Consider the following 14640-nt stretch of genomic DNA (forward strand, 5'->3'; position numbering starts at 1 on the left):
CTCACATCCCACCTGAAGCAATCCCTTACCAATCACAGGGATTACTTCAGGTGGAATGCGAGCCGGGGGGATAGTTTGAAAGCCACTGTACTAAACCATGCATCTTTGGAATGTGGGAGGAATCAGGAGGAAACCCATGCCGGTTTTTGGAATTTTCCAGTCCTCTGGGACCATGCCAGACTCTATTAATTCATGGGGCTGCACCGTTAGCAGAGCGGTTAGTGCAATGCTGTTACGGTGCCAGCAGCACGTGTTTGAACACGATGCCATTTGTAAGGAGTTTGTACATTCTCCCGTGTCTGCGTGAGTTTCCTTACAGACAGAATTAGATTCAATCCCGGGTCGTTGGTGCAATAATGACACTAACCATATTGCCTAAATGCATTTTAATTGTACCCACATCTATCATTTCCGCTGGCAGCTCATTCCATATATGCATCATCTCCGTGAGAAAATCATTCCCTTCTGGTCTGCTTTAAATTTTTTCTTTCTGATCTTAAAGCTATTCCCATAAAATTTGGCTACAATAATGAAACAACTGATTAGATAATTTGTTGGTGAAAAGAATATTGAACAAAAAAAAACTGCAGCTGGTGGAAATCTAAAGTTAAAAAAAAGAAAGCATGTTACTTATTTCACATTGTTGCATAATAAACATCACTTAGACACTGCCCCTCACTTTGAAAAACATCTCAGATGATTTTACCGTAATAACTAATATTGCACCTGTAATTCTTCAGCACATTCAAGGTTCTTCGTGGAAAAGTTATAATCCTAAATTTCACTGCAATCCTCACAAGGAGATATTAATGCAACTAGAGAAATGTTAGCCAAAGATGGAAGCTTTAATCAGCATTGGTAATGAAGGATAATAAATGGAAGTGAATTGAAGGGAGGGAATTCTAAATTTTGGTTGTGGGAGCTGAAAGTCTGGCTCCCAATGGATCAGCAAGAAACCAGATTTCGAGGAGCGTAGATATCTCAGAGGGGTTGCGGACCAAAGATAAGGAGAGAAAGGAAGGTGAAAATGTGATGGAAAGTGTTTGTAAACGAGGCTGTGAATTTTAGCAAGCACTTATGTAGGCTCGTAAGCACATGGGGGAATGGTTTGTCCAGACATGGAAATAGATGTTTGGGTTTGAATCAGTGGGGACAATGAGAGAGAGAACAAACTGGAATGTGCTACAATAACAATGAACAAGGAAGAATTTGATTCCTGAACACATTTGTGTGTATTTGATGGACTTGGGGACTGCTGATCTCACACACACAAATCATCTTAAAATGTTCCTATCACGTAACATTTTTTAGATTTCCTGTCGTATTTTAAATCTACTCATATGTTGCCACAAAACAAGCTGTTCTGGTCAGTCCAGGCATCCCTGGGCATGCACTTAGTGTAGATGCTATATAAATGTTGTCTTTGGCCTGGGCATGCTTAGTCAGGATAGATGCAGACAGGCTATAAAAGCACCTCACATATAAAGATGCTGTGCCTTATATTGATAGAGATTGAACGCATGTTAATGGACATGATCTTCAGGCAATAGCACAGTGAGTGTACTTAACAATAGCATTTATTGATTTTGGGGAAAATTCAATACAGCAGAAATGTCTCGTCAGTGTCACAAAAGCTGCTATACATTGTTACATTTGTGGTGAGTTGGCTTATTACTAAATTCAATCATTGTTAATTTAATGTTTCTCCAGCTTTGCATAGTCTTCAGCTTGGGCTGTCTATCATAATCCCAATTGCTTTTTTCACGAGCAAAACTTTTGAAAAAAAATTGTTGTTCAGTGTAATCAAGTCTAAACAAAAGAAAGGAACAGAAACTTGGATGAGAGCTTCAGCACCAGGTGGGTTGAAACTGACTGAAGTTACAAGAGTATAAATGGATGTGGTGGGTCAGTGAACGTAGGATCAAATATGTCTGCAAAGTTGCACGTGATCTGTTTCGGTTTTGGAATAAGAGAATCAACAGGACTGAATCTGTGATAATGGTCTTGGCTTTCCTTACATTTAGTAGGGTGATGTGTCTGCTTATGCAATCCTGTTGGACAAGAGGTAAAAGATTTTAGAAACAGCCATGAGGTCATAAGCAGTGTTGAGATGGATCAATGGTGCTAAGCCTCTGCTTGATCTTCCAAGCCCGCAAGTAAAAGCTCCAGAGGGTCAGAAGGCTTATCAGTGTGAGCATATAGGGAAGTAAACCATTGGATGAGAATGATGCCCCTGATCGAAAGATATTAGAAGTCCCAACAGATCATGAAGGGATGCTCAACCATTCAATAAGATTCCGAGTCCCATGGACCAGATGATTGCACCATCAGATTCTGAAAGAAGTAGCTGTAGAAATTGTGGAGGTTATAATTTAAATGCACCATGGCAACAATGCCATCCGGCCCCAGAGTCTGTGCCATCCAATTACCCCAATTAACATACAACCTCGGTATATTTTTGAATGGCGGGAACGCACCAAGGAAACTCACGCAGACACGGAAGAATGTACAAACTCCTTGCAAATGGCATCGTGTTCAAACACGGGCTGCTGGCACCGTAACAGCATTGCACTAACCGCTCTGCTAACGGTGCAGCCCCATGAATTAATAGAGTCTGGCATGGTCCCAGAGGACTGGAAAATTCCAAATGTCACCCCACTATTCAAGAATAAGGGGAAAGCAGCAGAAAGGAAATTATAGACTGATTACCCTGGCAATGAATGCCAAGGATGAGATTAAAGAGTACTTGGAGGCACATGACAAAGTAGGGCAAAGCCACTATGGTTTCCTTCAGGGAAAACCTTGCTTGGAATACTTTGGAGAAGTGACCAACAGATAAAGGAGATGCAGTGGATGTTGTGCACTTGGATTTTCAGAAGCGCTTTGACAAGTTGCCGCACATGACACTATTTAATGGATAAGAGCTCATGGTACAACATGAAACATACTTGCATGGGTAGAGCATTGGCTGATTAGCAGGAAGCAGAGAGTCAGAATACAGGGATCAATAGGTTGGCTGCCAGTTGCTAGTGGTGTTCCCCACTTCTTTTTATGTTGCATATCAATGCTTTAGATTATTGAATGAATACCTTTATAGCCAAAATGATATGAAAGTAGGTGGAGAAGCAGGAAACGGAGACTGAAGAAGGATTTAGACAGATTAGGAGAAGTGACAAATGAAACAATGTTGGAAAGTGTACAGTTATACACTTTGGTAGAAGAAATAAACAAGCAGACTCTTCAAACTGGAGAGAACATTGAAAATTTCCAGATGCAAAGGGACCTGGGAGTCCTCATGCAAAATACCCTGAAGGTAAATTTGCATGTTGAGATGGTGGCAAAGAGGTAAATGCAATGCTGACGTTTATTTCAGGAGGAATAAAAAATAAGAGAGGGATGTGAAGTTGATGATTTATGAGACCTCCCAAAGTATTGTGAGCAGTTTTGGGCTCTTTGTTTAAGGAAAGATGTGCTTATGTTCAAGAGGGAGAAAAAGGATGTTCACAAGGATGATTCCAGGAATTAAAAGGTTGTCATGTGAGGAACATTTGATGGCTCTCAGCCAGTATTCATTGAAATTTGAGGGTGTTGGGAGGGGGGGGGGATCTCATTGAAACATTTCAAATGTTGAAAGGCATGGATAGAGAAGATGTAGTTATTTCCCATGGTGGAAGAGTCTCTAGGTCAAGAGGGCACAATTCAGGGTTGTCGGCACCCACTTAGAACAGAGATGTGGAGGAATTTCTTTAGCCAGAGGGTGGTGAATGTGTGGAATTTGTTGTCCCGGTCGGTTAGGTGTTTTTATGCCAGAGATTGGTATGTTCTTGTTTAGCCAGGGCATCAAAGGTTATAGGGGAGAAGACAGGGCAGTGGGCTGAGTGGGCGATTGGATCAGCTCATGATCATACAAATGATAAACAAACATACAAAAAAAAATCATATCCTTAAAATGAAATAACCTTGAAATGAAGTAACCCATCTGTACCTTAAAAGAAAGGAAAAGAAATAGAGGACAAGAAGAAGGAAAAAGAAAGGGGGTAAAGAGCCAGCATCAACATTTAATACAAACAAAAGACAAATAAAAATAAAAATATTAAATTACTAATAAGGGTTGAAAATTAAATATAAAATATTTAATAAATAGACTAAACCATCCAGGCAATTAAATAATTCAAATAAGGCTGCCAAATCTGAATGTTATATTCATTTCTAAGATTGCAAGTAATTGTCTCCAGGGGTATACAACTTTGCATTTCCATATTCCACGGATGAATATGTAAGAGGGAATCGATTTCCACGTTACCAGTCAACATTTCCTGGCTATTGCCAAAGCTATTTTAATTAATTTGGATTTACCTTTGGGGAAGTTAACATTCATGACAGCCAAATTCCCCAGAAGGAACAATTGCAGATCAAGAGGGAAGCCCACCTCCTTTATTTTCGTTAATATTTCCCTCAAGTTTATCCAAAGAAGTACCAATATCTATGTCACACCTAAAACACAAATTTGAGATTTCCGATTGACTATGGTGCAACCATAGATAGAGATGATGTGAAAAAATGGAAACATATCGTTCTACATCTTGAATTAATAAGAGCTGTCGTACTAACCAAACATAAATTTGATCAGCAATGTTGATCAATTTCAATGCCCATATCCAATTCCCATCTCTCCAGAGCTCTAGGAAACCCAATTTTGGAGGAAAACATATATTTTTTTAACCATGAATCCACTCAATAATGGAGCACCCACTGGGTTTGAGCATGAAAAATGACAGAAGTATCCGTGGAAAGAAATGATTCCTCACTTCAATTCTTCCTCGTGTCCCGATGGAGATTCCATCCTGAAACATTGATCATGTTTTTTTTTCCAACTGATCCAGCAGATTGTTTTGCATTCCAGATTCCAATATTTGCAGTCTCTCACATGCATCTTTGGAGAATGTAATGTTCATGCCATTGGGTTGTAAACTAGGCAGATGGAATAGGAGGAGCTGTTATTTAAACTTTCATTGAGCCTCATTGGCAATGGAGGGGGGGGGTGTGCAGAGCAATGTGGGATCTGGGAGAGACAATAAGGAGCTCCACTGGACAAAGCACAGTGATTGCTTTGCCCACACTTTTTCTCATCAATGTAGAGGAGCCCACATCGAGAGCACCACATGCAGTAGATCTTGTTGGAGGAGGTGCACGTGAAACTCTGCTTTACCTAGAAGACCTGTTTACATCTCTTGGTGATGGAATGGTAGGGACAGGCGTTATTTATAGTTATCATGAAAAATGCTGGGGAGGGAAGAGCAGACAAGATAGTCGTGAAATGGCCTCTGCACGACGTGTGCCTCGAGCTCACCAAGGTTGAAAACACATGGCTGCACTGTCAGTGGCACAGTTGGTGAATGAATTGCATTCACTAAGGCTCACTGTGACAGAATGCCTTTAAAACGGACAATACTTTATTTTAAATTTAGACTTAGCTCTTGCTTTTTCCTTTTACAGCCTTTCAGTATTCTGTATGCTATAGCCACAGGGATAAGATCATTCACAAAGTGTCCTTTCAGAGAAGGGAACGAAGAACCTTTAACTTTACTGCATTTATATGTAATACAGTAAAGCCACTGGCATCCGGAACCGATTGGGATTAGTAGATGCTGAATGCTTGAGACTCCACACCTACAATGCCTAATTAATATATCTATATTAAGAATAAACAGTTTAAAAGACAAAAATACTAGACTGTACTGACACTGAACAAACTTCACATGCATGAATATATAAACCTTAAAGATATTTTATGTTATTTTCAGGCACATTCTTTGAAAAAATTTAACCGTCACAGCATCTGCAGATTCCTCCCCCTCTGTGGAGCCACCCAAAAGACAGACAATAATATTATGGATAATTAACCCCCCCCCCTTCAATTTTATAAAAAAAAGCCTTAATGATATACTTAATAATATACTAATAAAGATAAAGACTGTTATCAAGAAAGAATATGGAGTCATTTGAAGACAGTCACCCCAGTGGCGAGCAGTGTCAACCAGCTCTTCACCCTGAGCGATGCCATTGCTGTTTCACACAACTTTATTCAAACTGCTGCTACAAGCAAAGTCCGAGCAAGGCTCTCCACTGGCTGAACATTTTCTCCAATCCTCACGTTACTTTAGAGAACATTGACGTTTACAATTTAAACTTTTATTTACATTTTCATTTATTCTTATTTATTTAGTTTCTTTTTTTTTGCTGGTTGCTCAAGATATCTGGTTGCTTGAATAACATGGGTTTTTACTGTATACAATAGTATCTCTATATTTATAACATTGCAGTTGCAAAACAGCATTCATATTTGTTGCAGATTTGTGTACTACACAAGTGTTCCCCATCTATGATTCTTTCCCAGGTCCTGTCTCATTTAATTATACTTTGCTGTCCCCCACATCATCTTTTATTTTAAAGTCATTATCCAACTCAGTTTTAAATCATGCCATTAGATTTGCTTCAAAGGTCACTTGTGGTGAGGCATTCTGCGTTCCAATAACCCTCAGTCTGAAAATATTTCTGTCAATTATTATCTTGCTCTGTCAATCATATTCCTGGATCAATGATCCCTTGTTTTGGATTCATCACAGTCTTCCAGTTTTGTATTCTCAGAATTCCTTTTCGTTACGCTTTAACCTTTTCTATTGCAATAAAAATGCATTCATTCTTCAGATTTTTCTTTACAACTGTGCTCCTCTCATTTCTAAGAAAAATCGACTTTCAAGTACAAACTTTCGTTGTGCTTCAGTTCCTTGAATATCTTTCCCGTGAAAGTTGATCAGCAAGGTATGTGATGCTTCACCTTTAGCCAAACTAATTTATTTTAATAAATTATAAATTACTGTGGCTTGTGCAAATTCAAGTTCAATGTCACAATTTTGATCACAATTTCAAAGAATCTAGGGTCCAATTGTCCTCCCCCCCCACCCCAGTTCCCAATATTAGAGATTAAACAAATAGATTTTAAAAGTGCAGAAAACATCTTTTCCCTTCTCCGAATCCCAGCTAATCCCATGATCACCCCCTTCCTCCGTCTTTCCAATTTAGATAAGTACGTATAAAATGAACAGTCCACTAGCAACTTTAACATCTTCACCTCTTATTTCTCTGGTTTTTGTATTTGCTTGTTTTATCTCCCATAATTTTATAGAATGTATCTTGCACCTATGGGGATCAGCAGGCGCTGGAGATGCGAATTATCTGGTTGCGTGTTGCGTGATTGGTGGATTAACAGCGAGGTGCACCCATTTTAAACCTGTATTTTTAAACTATTTATTTTCTGCAATTTTTTTTGCCGGTTGCTTAAGACTTAAAACTAAAATTAATACAATGGAGTGAAATCTGAAAGTCTGAAGATGCCATGATTGTAGTAAAAACACAGATATTCTGGAGGATTTCAGCAGGTCACTCAAGCCGCTTTCAGGTGCTTGGACACAGATAATGTGCCGGCAGATGCGGCTGGGGGAGTGCAACTGGGATGTTCAGGTGGCCACGAAGAAGACACCTCTCTGTCACCTGAACGTGCCGGCTGAAGGAGAGCCTCATCTGAGCAAACAACGACTCCTGTGGCCGTCGTCCCACTGCTGCTTTCATGTGCAACAGGGAATTCTACGAGCTGGAGAATATATCTACAGGAGGAGGGTTAGGTCAGTGCTCCTCCTGGCCGGGTTCTCCATCTTCAGGTGGCCACCCGATGGCCACATTGGAGTAGAATAGGCAGCTTTACAGTCAGGCATTCTGGCCACCTGAAAGCGGCTTTAGTGTCCATAGGGCAAAAGATATATCACCGACACTTTGGGCCTTAGCCTTTCTTCAAGGAATGAGTAAAAATTAAAGGACTGGGGGGTGGGGAGGGGGAGAAGGGAAGGGAGGTAGGGGAGGCACTCAGGCTCAAAGGCAAAAGGCCATAACTGGACATGGATAGGAGGACAGGTGAGAATTGATTGAGGGAGGGGGTGGCTCTATGAAGGCAAAGCTGGAGGGAAGGAGACAGGTGGAAAGGGAGACAGCTAGAGGTGAAGGCTCCATTATTGTCACGCAATATTACATTTAGAATGTAACATACATGAAATACTTTAACTTTTTTTTCCACTGCAACACCTTGTCCAGCGCCCCTCACATCACCTGGTAGTTCCCAGGCGGTCTCCCCTCCAAGTACTGACTAGTCCTGACCCTGCTTAGTTTCTGAAATCAGACAATCTCAGGCGAATTCAGGCTATCAGATGAAAGGGGACATACCAATAGGGGAGAGACGGGGATTGGGGGGTGGGCTGGGTAGTGCTAACGGAAAACGGAGATGTCAGTGCTGATGCTATCTGGTTGGAGTGTGCCCAGATGGAATTAACTCGCAATTTTATTTGGGATTGGTCTGTATCCATATTTTGAAGATTAAAATAAAGAATAATATTTATATTCTATTTATTATACTCTCAGAGTCTGGGATATTCTGAAGGAACACAGGGTGCAATTGATAAAATTTAATGTTTTGAGTTGTATATATTAAGAAAGAATAACAGCCAATTCAATAATTGCTAGATTTCAAATTAACGTGCTCCAATTGGTAACAGATATTACAAATCTGCTAAATACAGAGATTTTTTTCACCCTAAGTATGATGATTGTTAGTCTAAATATTCTAAACAACTTAAATCATATTTATTATATTAAATGAAAAGCTATCCACAGCATTGCACTAATGGTCCTTTCTCACATGTGCAATTCATCATTTAATCCTTTAGATTTTATCCTGTTCATCAGGCAGTTCAGTAGTTCTGAGATACACTGTAATTTTTGGCACTGTAAAACTGAGAGCTCAAAAAAGTTATTTAAGCTGGATGAGCCATGCTAAGATCTTGATTCATTTAACCCAAGGGTTCATGGAACCAGCTTTTAAGGTGGCTCAGTTTTCTCAGTAAAACCTGCGAAATGTCTTTCAACAGCCAAACGCAAAACGTGCAAACAAGGAAAATGACTCTTCTCATAAAATTTTCCTCAGTAAATGTTTTGAGCAGTTATAATAAATGAGCATCTTGCCTGTGGGGAAAGATATTAACTCCATCATCTACTGACACAATACATGAAATGACTCGTTCCTTCACTGTAACTTACTGCCACAGTAAAAAAAAAATATTAATTTTGGCTGTTCTGGTGTTGCCTTTCGCATTATTTTTCTAGGTTTTCATTGATCTATATCCTGGGCACGAAGTAAGACCCAGGTGCTGTCTGCATTGTTGGAAAGGCTTGAGTTTTTGGTTTCAGCTCGCAATGTGCATAATTCTCTTTCAAACTAAGATTTCAATCCAGATTTTCCCGAATCAATGGCAAATCACATTAAAAAAAAACCACCCCTATGGTGTCAGAAAATCTTCTGCAATATGGAATTCCTAACACGGAGTTCAAACGTGATTGTGACTGAGCCCATTCTGGTCATTTTTATCCACATTAAACCAATAGTCTTTGAAAGAGCTCACGTGGGTCATGTTAATATTTCAATAACAATGCAAAGTACAAGATCAGCAGATCAACTGTTTTTTTCTGAGTGTTACCTTTTCCAGAATGAGATAAATACCTCAGGATCTTTGCATTGATCAACTTATAACTTTGTAAAGGGAATTTCCTACAATGGGAAGGAAATATTTTTGTAATCCTAACAAACGATAGCAGTTGAGTTGGAAAGATACACGTTGGAACCAGAGTACAAAAGGAATGAGAATGTAATTATTCCTAGCATCAAGTGATACAGTTTGCTCATGCAACTATTAATATATGACAACTGCAAACAGTATGAAAATAGAATCAATTATGATAATTAATCTCAAGCATGTTTGTTTAGCAAACATTCAGGAACAGCTGCTACCCCTCCACCATCAAACTCCATCAGGGACTCATTTAAGCGCTCTTATTTTGTACATTATTCATTATTGAATATGTATTCTGTATTGCAGAGTCATTTGTTTCTTTGTTTACTTTCCTCGCTTTTGTATACGTACCTTTTCTTGAGTACAGTTTTTTTGCACTAACAGTAAGGAGAAATTCTGCAGGTAAAAAGAATCTCAGGGTTGTAATGTGATGTCATGTATGGACTCAACCAATAAATTTCAACTTTGAAATTCAATTGGAAAATAGCTTCAGTGGATTGTTGTTAAAATGCTCACCTAAATCAAAGTCCCTATTCCTCTCACTCAAAGTGCAGGTGACTCATTGATTCGATGTTAAAATAAAATTACATTTTAATACACACACGTTATCAGTCTGGCCATTTTGGAAATAATTTAGTTCATAGAACACAGAAGAATACAGGACAGCTACAGGCCCTTCTGGCTCCAATCTATTGAATGCCAGATTAAACTATTCCCGCCTACCAGTGATTTTCTGCTCCTTCATGTGGCTGACTAAATGTGTCTTAAATGTCACCATTTCCAACAGCCCGCAAGCAGAGCGTTCCAGGCACCTCCCATGCTCTTTTTAAAAATCTTGTCCTGCACATTTCCTTGCAAGTGTGTCCCATTTCCCCCCCCTCCCCCCTCCCCCTGCCTTGAAGCTAAACACTTGATCATTTGACATTTCCACCGCTTACACCTCTCATGATGTTATAAACTTCAACTTCAGCTTCCGACGCTTTGGAGAAAGCAATCCAAGTTTGTCCAAATTCTCTGTAAACCTGCCCTGCACCCTCTCCATTGCCTCCACACCCTTCCAGTAACGTGGTGACTAGAGCTGCACACAACATTCCACATGTCTGCAGTTACCATTAATATCAATTTTTCAATCCACGCTGTTGTCATCATCATGGCCCATCCCTTCCCAAGTGAAATGAACACAGTGCCTTGTAGTTCTTCTGTCCTCACAGAACTTTTGTTCTGTTTTCCGTGGAGCTTTAGGCACCGTGTGCCAGGGCAAGGACATGGAGGTGAGTGCTTGCCCAGGAAAAACGCCTCCCTCTGCGTCCCACGCCACTGGGCATGGCAGAGTGCGAGGCACGACAGCCAGAGTGACGCAGGATTGCCCAGCAGTGGTCTGTTCCAAGACCATGCTCGCTGCTGTTGTCCTTACGGATCTTTCGCCCACCAAGTTTGCTGCTGCAGACCGCTATGGAAGCTGTTTCCTGCGCTCTGTCACAGCTGCCGGCCCCTACTGCCAGACTGACATGTGCTATTTGCCCATAGCTGGTGCCCTTTCCAGGTATTGACGGCTGGGCGAGCTGAGCCTGGGGATTTGAAGTCAGAGTTACCTTCTCCTCGCCTTTGCCTGAAGAGACAAAACCTGCAATGCTGTTGTATACACTTGAATTCCATATTCTTTAACTTTTGCACATTAAGCTCGTGTGTGGGACATTATCAAAGGATCGTTGGTGGTTATATCACTGTATACAACACATCCAAAAAGCAAAATGTTATTGTTGCACATAATCCAATCTCAATGCTCTGAGCAGAGCGAAGATGCTCAGCAAGATGATCTCCAAGTCTTCGACGAAGAAGGCGACAACAGGAGAACAGGATGCAGTAGATGACCCCTGCAGATTCACCAGTAAAGTGTTGCTTCACTTGGAAGGATTGGGATTGTTTGAGGCCCCAAATGGTTGCTGAGGGAGGAGGTGTGGGATCAAGTGCCGCACTTCCTGTGGTCACAGGTTTAGTACAAAGGGGGTGATTGGTGGGAAGGGATGAATGGATGAGGGGATGAAGGAGGGTGCAGTACCTGTGCTAGGCAGAGAGCAGAGGAGAAGGGAAGATATGTCTCGTGGTGAGATCACATTGTAGGTGACACAAATCACCGAGGAAAATATGTAGGATGTGTAGTGCAGTGTTACCTGGGGAGGGAATCCTGTCCTTGTTGCATCTAGGGGCAGAGGGGGACCAGGCCGGATGTGCAGCAAATGGGGGTAAGGGCTGAATTGATGGTGGTAGAGAGGAAGCCAAGTTTTTTGAAGAGGACATCTCGGATGATCTGGAATGGAATACCTCATCCTGGGAGCAGCAGTGATGGAGATGGAGGAACTGAAAGAAAGGAATAAAATGCTTAAAGGGGACAGGGTGCGAAGAGGTGTAGTCGAGGCAATTGTGGGAGTTGGAGAGTTTGTGGACCTGCTGCCTCACACTTCTAACATTCTGCCTTGAACCAAACCTCCAGTCCAGTCTGTTTCACCCTGGGTTTCCTCTGAGAGCACATCCCAATGATGCGTAGGAATGTGTGTCAAATGGCCACTGTAAACTATTAAGTGGTTCAAGGTTGCATCAGAATCGTAATTTATAACCATGATCAAGTCATGACATTTGGTATTTTGTGGCAGCGTCATAGAGCAAATATTCATATTATAACCGTCTTATGACATTACTGTATAAAACAATAATACTGCATGAAAAGTAAGGCAGTGTCTTTGGTTCATTGATTATTCAGGAATCGGATGGCAGCGGGGAAGAAGCTGTCCTTGTGCCACTGAGTGCTCATCTTTAGCCTCCTGGACCTTTTCCCAGATGGTAGCAAAGTGAAGAGGGCATGGCCTGAATGGTGGGGATCTTTGAGGATAGAGGATGCTTTTTTAAGACACCATCTCGTGTCGATGTCCTCGATGGAGTGAAGTCTGGTGCCTGTGATGTTGCAGGCCGAGTTAACGACCCTCTAGAGTTTATTCTTGTCCTGAGGGTCGTCACCTGCATACCAGGCAGTGATGCCATCAGCCAGAATGCTGGTACACCTGTAGAGGTTTACGAGAGTCTTCAGGGACATACTGAATCTCCTGACAATGTATAGCCGCTGTCAAGACTTCTTTGCGATTACATCAGCCCAAGACAGATCCTTGGAAATGTTGACACCCAGGGAATTGGAAGTCCCTGACCCTCTCCACTACTGATCCTTTCCTGAATTATTCCAAACGCTTCATTACTCTCTGTGGTAACTTTTACTTGGGAAGTGATACCTGCTTGAAACAAAATTAGATTAAATCCACTTTACTTACAGAGTGTTAACATCTCTTCTGCAGAGTAGATACAGTACAAATCACTGTCCAGCTTTAATAAAAGAAGGTTCTATGAGATTAGTACATTTGCTCAACCTACTGAACGCATTGGCCTTGTGGTCTCTGAGCAGCTTTTCACGTCTTTCACCCTCAGTGTTATTCTTGGCCAAATGAAGTTGGCAATATCAATGCCAACAGAATGATCACCATATTAACTTCTTGACATTGCATGCAAGATTAACAGTTACATCTCAAATAATAAAGGCATTTTAATGGGGAAAATGTTACAGTTGGAGGTAAGTCCAATATTTTTGTATCATCTCCTCCTTTACCAATATGTTCCTTCCCTTGAAAACGATGTTGGATCAAAAAGAAAAATACATAATAACTTTCTGAAAAAATGTATTCTGCAACACATCCATCTCTGGATTATGGAATTACTCCTTGTAAAAAGCAAGTTCTTACTTTCAAGCGAGATATTCACCTTATCAAATATGTCCTCATTGTTTGCACAACAGAAATCTAACGTTTCCTTTAATTTAACAACTATTTTAAAGGACAAAGTTGTTCCTCCTGTATTGTAATGAGAAAAAATTGAGAGTAGTAGAGATTCAATCATGTGAATAAAGTCTAGAGAAGGCACAGAAATTAATCACTATCCTTATATATCTAATGAAAAGATTGGTTCGGAGAGCTGTAATTGCTCAATTTAGGAAATATGATTTTATTTTTAAGATGATTTAAAAGCATAAAATGATAAAACATTACAGCACAGAAAATAGACCCTTCAGCCCTTCTAGTCTGCGCCAATCTATTATTCTGCATCATCTCACTGACCTGCACCCTGTCCATATCCCTCCTTACCCACCTCCCATCCATGTGCTGTCCAAATTTTTTCTTAAATATTAAAGTTGAGCCCACATTCACCACTTCAGAGGGCAGCTCGTTCCATTTTCCACCACACTCTGTGTGAAGATATTGCCCCTCATGTTCCACCTAAAGTTCTCCCCTTTCACCCTTAACCCATGTCCTGCTTCTGGAAGACTTGTGGAACTGCAGGCCCCAGTACCAAATACAGGCCATTCACTGAAAAACAGCAGCAGGTGTTGATACATGCTCCACCCATTTGCATACTGTGGTTGCATTTTGCACCATTACCAATATATACAGCAATTCTTCCCGGCAACTTCACTCTCTCCAACCCACGGCCTCAATGACCTTGAAGATGCACCCTCAACTTTGCAGATTTCCACTAAAATTGTACATCGTTCCAAGTTTGATACATATTGGCCTTCCTTCTTGTTGCTAGGACTAAATCCTGAAACTTTCTGCCCAACGTTATTGTGCAAATGCCTTTCCACAAGGACTGCAGAGGATCAAAGCAGTTCACTGACATCTTGTCTCAAGGGCAATAAGGGAAAGACAGTAGATGCCTGTGACACCCAGATCCTCCCTTAATGCTAAAAAAAATAAATAAAAGGATTTTTTTCTTACTTATGACATGTCCTCGGGGGTTCTGCACCCTAATGTTTATGTTTCAAGGTAAAGACTACCAGAAGAAACTATAGTAACAGGGTTAAATTTCACATTCAACAGACATTTGGACATATATTTGGAAAGGAGGGTTTGGCGGGATATGGAGCCAAATG

The 14640-nt window shown here is 40.8% G+C and overlaps 1 long non-coding RNA gene across 1 annotated transcript in view; it reads left to right on the top strand.

Moving 5' to 3' along the window:
* Nucleotides 1-6648: 6648 nt before the first annotated feature.
* LOC138756636 (uncharacterized) overlaps nucleotides 6649-14640 on the top strand; it is a 43404-nt gene continuing 35412 nt past the window's right edge. Inside the window, exon 1 of the long non-coding RNA XR_011353211.1 lies at nucleotides 6649-6822. This is a non-coding gene — a long non-coding RNA (uncharacterized lncRNA). The remainder of the gene's footprint in view (nucleotides 6823-14640) is intronic.

Source organism: Narcine bancroftii, chromosome 3 (genome assembly GCF_036971445.1).
Source record: "Narcine bancroftii isolate sNarBan1 chromosome 3, sNarBan1.hap1, whole genome shotgun sequence".
In the NCBI taxonomy this organism is placed as follows: Eukaryota; Metazoa; Chordata; class Chondrichthyes; order Torpediniformes; family Narcinidae; genus Narcine; species Narcine bancroftii.